Source organism: Rhinopithecus roxellana, chromosome 17 (genome assembly GCF_007565055.1).
Source record: "Rhinopithecus roxellana isolate Shanxi Qingling chromosome 17, ASM756505v1, whole genome shotgun sequence".
Classification (NCBI taxonomy): domain Eukaryota; kingdom Metazoa; phylum Chordata; class Mammalia; order Primates; family Cercopithecidae; genus Rhinopithecus; species Rhinopithecus roxellana.
The window spans coordinates 23,513,678-23,521,307 of record NC_044565.1 but is presented as its reverse complement, the minus strand read 5'-3'; the positions used below and the strand labels follow the sequence as shown (position 1 = coordinate 23,521,307).

The 7,630-nt window shown below is 47.1% G+C and overlaps 1 protein-coding gene across 4 annotated transcripts in view; it reads left to right on the top strand.

Annotated features, from left to right (window-relative positions):
- Positions 1–422: 422 nt before the first annotated feature.
- C17H2orf42 (chromosome 17 C2orf42 homolog) overlaps positions 423–7,630 on the top strand; it is a 40,094-nt gene continuing 32,886 nt past the window's right edge. For 2 of the 4 annotated variants that reach the window (XM_030920957.1, XM_010361891.2), the window contains exon 1: positions 423–531. The gene's annotated coding sequence lies outside the window, so the exon portion shown is untranslated. Of the gene's footprint in view, positions 908–7,630 lie in introns of all 4 variants that reach the window. The other 2 variants (XM_010361890.2, XM_030920956.1) reach the window with 2 other exon arrangements.

Here is a 7,630-nt window from a genome sequence, read left to right as displayed (position 1 = left end):
CACTAAACTAAAGTACTGATGACAATTTACTTTTTTTTCTCTCTCTCTCTTTGAGACAGAATCCTGCTCTGTCTCCCAGGCCTCCCAAAGTGCTGGGATTACAGGCGTGAGCCACCATGTCCGGCAACTCAGGCCATTTTTGCATCCATGACCAGTATTCAGAAATAGTACTCTCTCAGGCCAGAAAGTCAAGACCAGCATTGGAACTGTGTCAGCAGTAAGATCTGCCAGAATCACTCGAGCCCCAAGGCAGATCCCGAGTTTTACAGCCGCTAGGTCGGCGTAGGTTCTACCACCGCATTCCCCTAGAGTCTCAGCGGTCTCTGAAGGAGAAAACTACAACTCCCATAAGACAACGCGAACTCAGATGGGCGGCTACTTGCCGCTCGTGGGCGGCTGTGACCAATAACGATTGTCGTTACAGCGAACAATTTCGCCCCGTTTGTAAAAGGCCGCGGCAGGCGAAAAGAGAAGCGGTGAGGGCGGTCGTCAGCGAAGTGCCCCGGGACTCGTGGGGGGGGCGCAGGACAGGTAAGGGGGTCGTGTTGGAGCGAGGACAGGGACTGCGGTGGGGCAGGGGTGTAGAGCTGGGGTTCCCAGCGGAGAGCAAGTCCAAGGAGCAGGTGCCGGCGAGGTGATGCTTCTGCCTGGGCCTACTTGCGACCGGAAGTGAGCGTTCGCGCGGGGAGGATGCCGGGAAGCAGGTCCCAGGGGATATGTGTGTGTCGCTGCAGGCCCATCCCGGAAGCCGGCCGTGAGGTGAGAGTCTAGGAGGTCGGGCGGCCGCTCCGTGACTGCAGGGCCCCGACGGCCTTCCTCCGCTGTTCCGAGGCCGTTCAGGGCTGATGTGCCCCAGCCTCCCAGTTGTGGTTTGGCAAGCCATCCAGCAGACTACAAACCCACGTTTGTGAGTTACCTGCTGGCTGTGACACTTCTATCAAATCTGAGTAACAGTTTCCTCATCTCTAAGATGGGTAACATAGTATCTACCTCACAGGGTCGTGTGGGCAGTACACGAGTAAATGCATAGAAAGGGTTTAACACGCAGTGTACTCAGCTAGTTTTATTATTTATCCGTGATGATCATTCGTTCTCTTCCCCAACTGTGCTTCACAAGCATGAAACAGCATCCACCAAACATTTAGGTCTGGGTAGTGGTTGGATGGAAACCCACCGCGGGTTAATGCTTCCAACACCAGTCCCTTGACACTCCCGCCAAGGAGGCTGATTTGTAAACTTGCCGAGAAGAGACTACCCAGGAGATCTTTCAGGTTTCAAATACAAGTTCTTTACAAGTTGTGTTAATTATTAGTATATGCTTTCGATATAGAGTCTCTAGGAAGTAATACTAGTACATGTTTTAAAATTCAAATACTGCCAAACAGTGAAATGTAAGTCTCCCTCCTAACTTCTATTTCCCAAATCCCATGTCGTTTCTTCTGAGGCAACAGACGTTGTATGTGTGTGTATAGATAACTACATACGTGTGTCTCTGGTCGTTTTTTTTTTTCTTTTAAAAGGAAGAGTAAAACCAAGAATAGCATATTACAAAGTGCTGCACTTTTCACTCCACACTGTATCTTTTTTTTTTTTTTAAGAGACAGGGTCTCACTATGTTGCCCAGGCTGGTCTTGAACTCCTGAGCTCAGTGACCCTCCTGCTTCAGCCTCCCAAAGTGCTGGGATTACAGGCGTGAGCCACTACATCCAGCTACTCAGGCCTTTTTTTTTTTTTTTTGAGATGGAGTTTCTCTCTGTTGCCCGGCTAAAGTGCAATGGCACAATCTTGGCTCACCACAACGTCTGCCTCCCGGGTTCAAGCGATCCTCCTGCCTCAGCCTCCGGAGTAGCTGGGATTACAGGCGCCCTCCACCACGTCCGGCTCATATTGTATTTTTAGTAGAGACAGGGTTTATCCATGTTGGTCAGGCTGGTCGGGAACTCCCGACCTCGGGTGATCTGCCCGCCTCCGCTCCCTAAGTGCTGGGATTACAGACGTGAGCCACTGTGCTAGGCCATGTCATTTTTTTTTAAATAGCTGTAAAAATATTTTATTTTCTGGAAAGTATTCCATTATATAGGTATGCCATAATTAATTTTTTTTTTTTTTTTTTGAGACGGAGTCTCGCTCTGTCGCCCGGGCTGGAGTGCAGTGGCCGGGTCCTGGCTCACTGCAAGCTCCGTCTCCCGGGTTCACGCCATTCTCCTGCCTCAGCCTCCCGGGTAGCTGGGACTACAGGCGCCCGCCACCTCGCCCGGGTAGTTTTTTGTATTTTTTAGTAGAGATGGGGTTTCACTGTGTTAGCCAGGATGGTCTCGATCTCCTGACCTTGTGATCCGCCCGTCTCGGCCTCCCAAAGTGCTGGGATTACAGGCTTGAGCCACCGCGCCCGGCCTACCATAATTAATTACACCAGTATCTTCTTGAGGGACATCAGGTTGTTTCTTATATTTTGCTGTTACAAAGATGCTTCATTGAGTTGCCTTATAATTTCCCTCATTTCACACATGTGGGAGTCTGTAAAATAAATTCTTAGTGTAATTGCTGGGTCAGAATATCAGATCAAAATATACTGATTCCAAATATGCAAGGAAGATATCAGACAAGCCCAAATTGAGGGACATTTTATAAAATATTGGACTCTTCAAAACTATCAAGATTAGGAAAAAGAAAGACAAACTCATGGACTCGAGGAGACTAAGGAGACATGATGACTAAATGCAATGCAGTATCTTGGATTGGATCCAGAAACAGAAAAAAGGGACAAAGTCTAGAGTTTAGTTAATAATAATGTGGCAATGTTGGTCCCTTGGTTTTGACAAATGTCCCATGTTAATATATGATGTTAACATCGGGAAATTGGGTGAGGGGTGTTTGGGAACTGTGTTCTATCTGCCACTTTTCTGAAGATCTAAAATTATTCTAAAAGGTTTATTCTTTTTTAAAAGGGAGATTGAGGCCGGGCGTGGTGGCTCATGCCTGTAATCCCAGCACTTCGGGAGGCCAAGACAGGCAAATCACTTGAGGTCAGGAGTTCAAGACCAGCCTGGCCAACATGGCGAAACCCTGTCTTAACTGAAAATACAAAAAAATTAACCAGGCTTGGTGGTGGATGCCTGTAATCCCAGCTTCTTAGGAGGCTGAGGCAGGAGAACTGCTTGAACCTGGGAGGCGGAGGTTGCAGTGAGCCAAGATCACGCCACTGCACTCCAGCCTGGGCGACAGAGCAAGACTCTTTTGAAAAATAAATAAAATAAAAAGGGGCATTAGTGGACAACTGGTAAAATCTGAATAAAGCCTGTAGTAGAGTTAATAGTGTTGTACCAATGTTAAGACCTTATTTTTGAGAAATGCCCCACAGTTATGTGAGATGTTAACATTTGGGGAATCTGTGTGAAGGGTAGGTAGGAAGTCTCTGTACTATCTTTAGCTTTCCTATAAAAGCTAAAATTTAGCTGGGCACGGTGGCTCATGCCTGTAATCCCAGAGCTTTGGGAGGCCAGGGCAGGTGGATCATCTGAGGTCAGGAGTTCGAGACCAGCCTGGCCAACATGGTGAAACCCCGTCTCTACTAAAAATACAAAAATTAGCCAGGTGTGTTGGTACACGCCTGTAGTCTCAGCTAATCGGGAGGCTGAGGCAGGAGAATTGCTTGAACCCGGGAGGCGGAGGTTGCAGTGAGCCGAGATCATGCCACTGTACTCCAGCCTGGGTGACAAAGTGAGACTCTGTCTCAATTTTTTAAAAAAGCTAAAATATAATAAATGTGTTGAAATAAATCTTCTAAAATTATTCCAAAATTGAAAGCATTTTTAAGAAAGAAATATGCATATATAATGTTAAAGATACTCACAAATCGCCCTCTGAAGGGCATAATCAAAAAGTAAAAGAAAAGACACGGTACGGTGGCTCACTCCTGTAATCCCAGCACTTTGAGAGGCTGAGGCAGGCGGATCACTTGAGATCAGGAGTTTGACACCAGCCTGGACAACATGGTGAAACCCTGTCGCTACTAAAAATACAAAAAAGTTAGCTGGGCATGGTGGCAGGTGCCTGTAATCCCAGCTACTCGGGAGGCTGAGGCAGGAGAATCGCTTGAACCCGGGAGGCGGAGGTTGCAGTGAGCTGAGATCGCTTCATTGCACTCCAGCCTGGGCAAAAAGAGCGAAAAAAAGTAAAAGAAAAGATAAGGAGTGGAATTCCTATGTTGATGCTACAGCTATTCCTATGCTAAAGCTATAGCACCAACAGCTGGCACACCACCTCCTCCCTTAATGACAGGTTTTTTTCCACTTTGATGATATGTTAAATCATCATTAGCAACATAATTTTTAAATTAATTTTTTCTAAGCTCTTTCATATATTATAAATTGTATATATATGTGTGTATATATACATGTATATATGTATATACATATATACATGTATATATATACACAGACACATATATACATATGTCATGTTGTCATTTTGCAAATGAAAAAATCCTGAAGCTCAGAAGTTAAAGGACTTGGTCACAGAGATAATTCATGGTTAAGAGCAAACTGATCCTTCGTGTTTTGACTTTGGAACAATATTCTAAGAATCCCTGTGGGACTGAATGAGACTACCTACTAAAGAAGTTCATTGAGCTGGGAAGGAATGCTGTGTGAACAGGCTAATGACTCTACATCAGTGGCTTTTAACTGGGGCAGTTTTACCTCCAGAGGACATTTGGCATTATCTGGAGACTTTTTCTTTTTTCTTTTTTTTTTTTTTACAATTAGGGATGGGACTTGCTACTGGGATCTAGTGGGTAGAAACCAGGGATACTGTTAAACATTCTACAATGCATAGGATAGCCCCCACAACAAAGAATTATCCAGCCCTAAATGTCAGCAGTGCCAAGGTGGAGAAACCGTGCTATGCATCTTATTTCACAAAGCACTTATTTTCTTTAAATGTGTATGTGTGTGTGTGTGTGAGACAAAGTCTCACTCTGTTGCCCAGGCTGGAGTGCAGTGGTGCAATCTTGGCTCACTGCAACCTCTGCCTCCTGCATTCAAGCAATTCTCATGCCTCAGCCCCCTGAGTAGCTAGGGTTATAGACAAGTGCCACCATGCCTGCCTAATTTTTATTTTTAGTAGACACAGGGTTTCATCATGTTGGCTAGGCTGGTCTCGAATTCCTGGCCTCAAGTATCCCTCCTGCCTCGGCCTCCCAAAGTGCTGGCAATTACAGGTGTGAGCCACTGTGCCTAGTCTTCTTTTTAAAACTTTTTTTGTGAGACGGAGTTTCACTCTTGTCGCCCGCGCTGGAGTGCAACAGCATGATCTCAGCTCACTGCAACCTCTGCCTCCCAGGTTCAGGCAATTCCCCTGCCTCAGCCTCTGGAGTAGCTGAGATTACAGACGTGCACCACCACACCCAGATAATTTTTTTTTTTTTTTTGTATTATTAGTAGACACGGGGTTTTACCATGTTGGCCAGGCTAGTCTTGAACTCCTGACCTCAGGTGTTCCACCCGCCTCAGCCTCCCAAAGTTGTGGGATTACAGGCATGAGCCACTGCGCCCAGCCTAAAACATTTTTTAAGAAGAATAGGCCGGGCGCGGTGGCTCAAGCCTGTAATCCCAGCACTTTGGGAGGCCGAGACGGGCGGATCACGAGGTCAGGAGATCAAGACCATCCTGGCTAATACGGTGAAACCCCGTCTCTACTAAAAAAAAAAAAAAATACAAAAAACTAGCCGGGCGAGGTGGCGGGCGCCTGTAGTCCCAGCTACTCCGGAGGCTGAGGCAGGAGAATGGCGTGAACCCGGGAGGCGGAGCTTGCAGTGAGCTGAGATCCGGCCACTGCACTCCAGCCTGGGCGGCAGAGCGAGACTCCGTCTCAAAAAAAAAAAAAAAGAATAGAGGCCGGGCGCGGTGGCTCAAGCCTGTAATCCTAGCACTTTGGGAGGCCGAGACGGGCGGATCACGAGGTCAGGAGATCAAGACCATCCTGGCTAACACGGTGAAACCCCGTCTCTACTAAAAACTACAAAAAACTAGCCGGGCGAGGTGGCAGGCGCCTGTAGTCCCAGCTACTCGGGAGGCTGAGGCAGGAGAATGGCGTGAGCCCGGGAGGCGGAGCTTGCAGTGAGCTGAGATCCGGCCACTGCACTCCAGCCTGGGTGACAGAGCGAGACTCCGTCTCAAAAAAAAAAAAAAAAAAGAATAGGGCCAGGCACAGTGGTTCAAACCTGTAATCCCAGCACTTTGGGAGGCAAAGGCGGGCAGATCACTGGAGGGCAGGAGTTTGAAACCAGCCTGGCCAACATGGTAAAACTACATCTCTATTAAAAATACAAAAATTAGCCAGAGAATTGCTTGAGCCCGGGAGGCAGAGGTTGCAGTGAGTCAAGATCACGTCACTGCACTCCATCCTGGGTGACAGAGCAAGACTCTGTCTCAAAAAAATTTTTTTGTCTTTACATCTTCTATAGTCCACTGATTAACAAATTGGAAAGTACAAATAAGAATAGTTTAAAAATGTCCACCTTTTCACTGGTGCTATAAACTTGTCCCCGACTGTAATTTTTACTGAGTAAATGAAGCTTTGTGAGGCTGGGCACAGTGGCTCACACCTGTAATCCCAACACTTTAAGAGGACAAGGCAGGAGGAGCACTTGAGGCCAGGAGTTCGAGACCAGTCTGAGCAACAAAGTGAGACCCCTGTCTCTACCAAAAAAATTTTAAAAAATTAGCCAGGCATGGCAACACTTACCTACAGTTTCAGCTACTTGGGAGGCTGAGGCAGGCAGATCATTTGAGCCCAGGAGATTGAGTCTGCAGTGAGCCGTGATTGCACCACTGCACTCCAGCTTGGGTAACAGAGCAGAAAAAAACATAAAGCACTCTAAAAATGTGATGTATTACTATTAGGAAGGATGAGTGATTGACCAATTATATAACATAGCTCTAGGTGTGTGTGTGTGTTTTTTTTTTTTTAAAGAGATGGGGTCGGCCAGGTGCTGTGGCTCACGCCTGTAATCCCAGCACTTTGGGAGTCTGAGGCGGGCAGATAACGAGGTCAAGAGATCGAAACACAGCGAAACCCCATCTCTACTAAAAATACAAAAAATTAGCCAGGTGTGATGGCATGTGCCTGTAGTCCCAGCTACTGGGGAGGCTGAGGCAGGAGAATCGCTTGAATCTGGGAGGTGGAGGTTGCAGTGAGCCGAGATTGCGCCCTGCACTCCAGCCTGGGTGAGCAGATTGAGACTCTGTCCCCCCCCCCCAAAAAAAGAGATGGGGTCCTGCTCTGTTGCCAAGGCTGGGGTATAATGGCACAATGTGCAGCCTTGCTCTCCTGGACTCAGGTGATCCTCCCACCTCTGCCTCCAACATAGCTGGAACTACAGGTGCACACCAGCTAATTTTTAAATTTTTTTTATAGAAATGAGATCTCACTGTGTTGTCCAGGCTGGTCTTGAACTCCTGGGCTCAAGTATCCTCCACCTCAGCCTCCCAAATCTCTGGGATTACAGGAGTGAGCCACCATGCCAGACCTCTAAAGTGTTCTTGACAACCCCCTTTGTAATGACATTAGCACCTTTTTACCTTCTTGCAGTTGGAGGTACAAAACACTTAACCATTTCCATAATAAT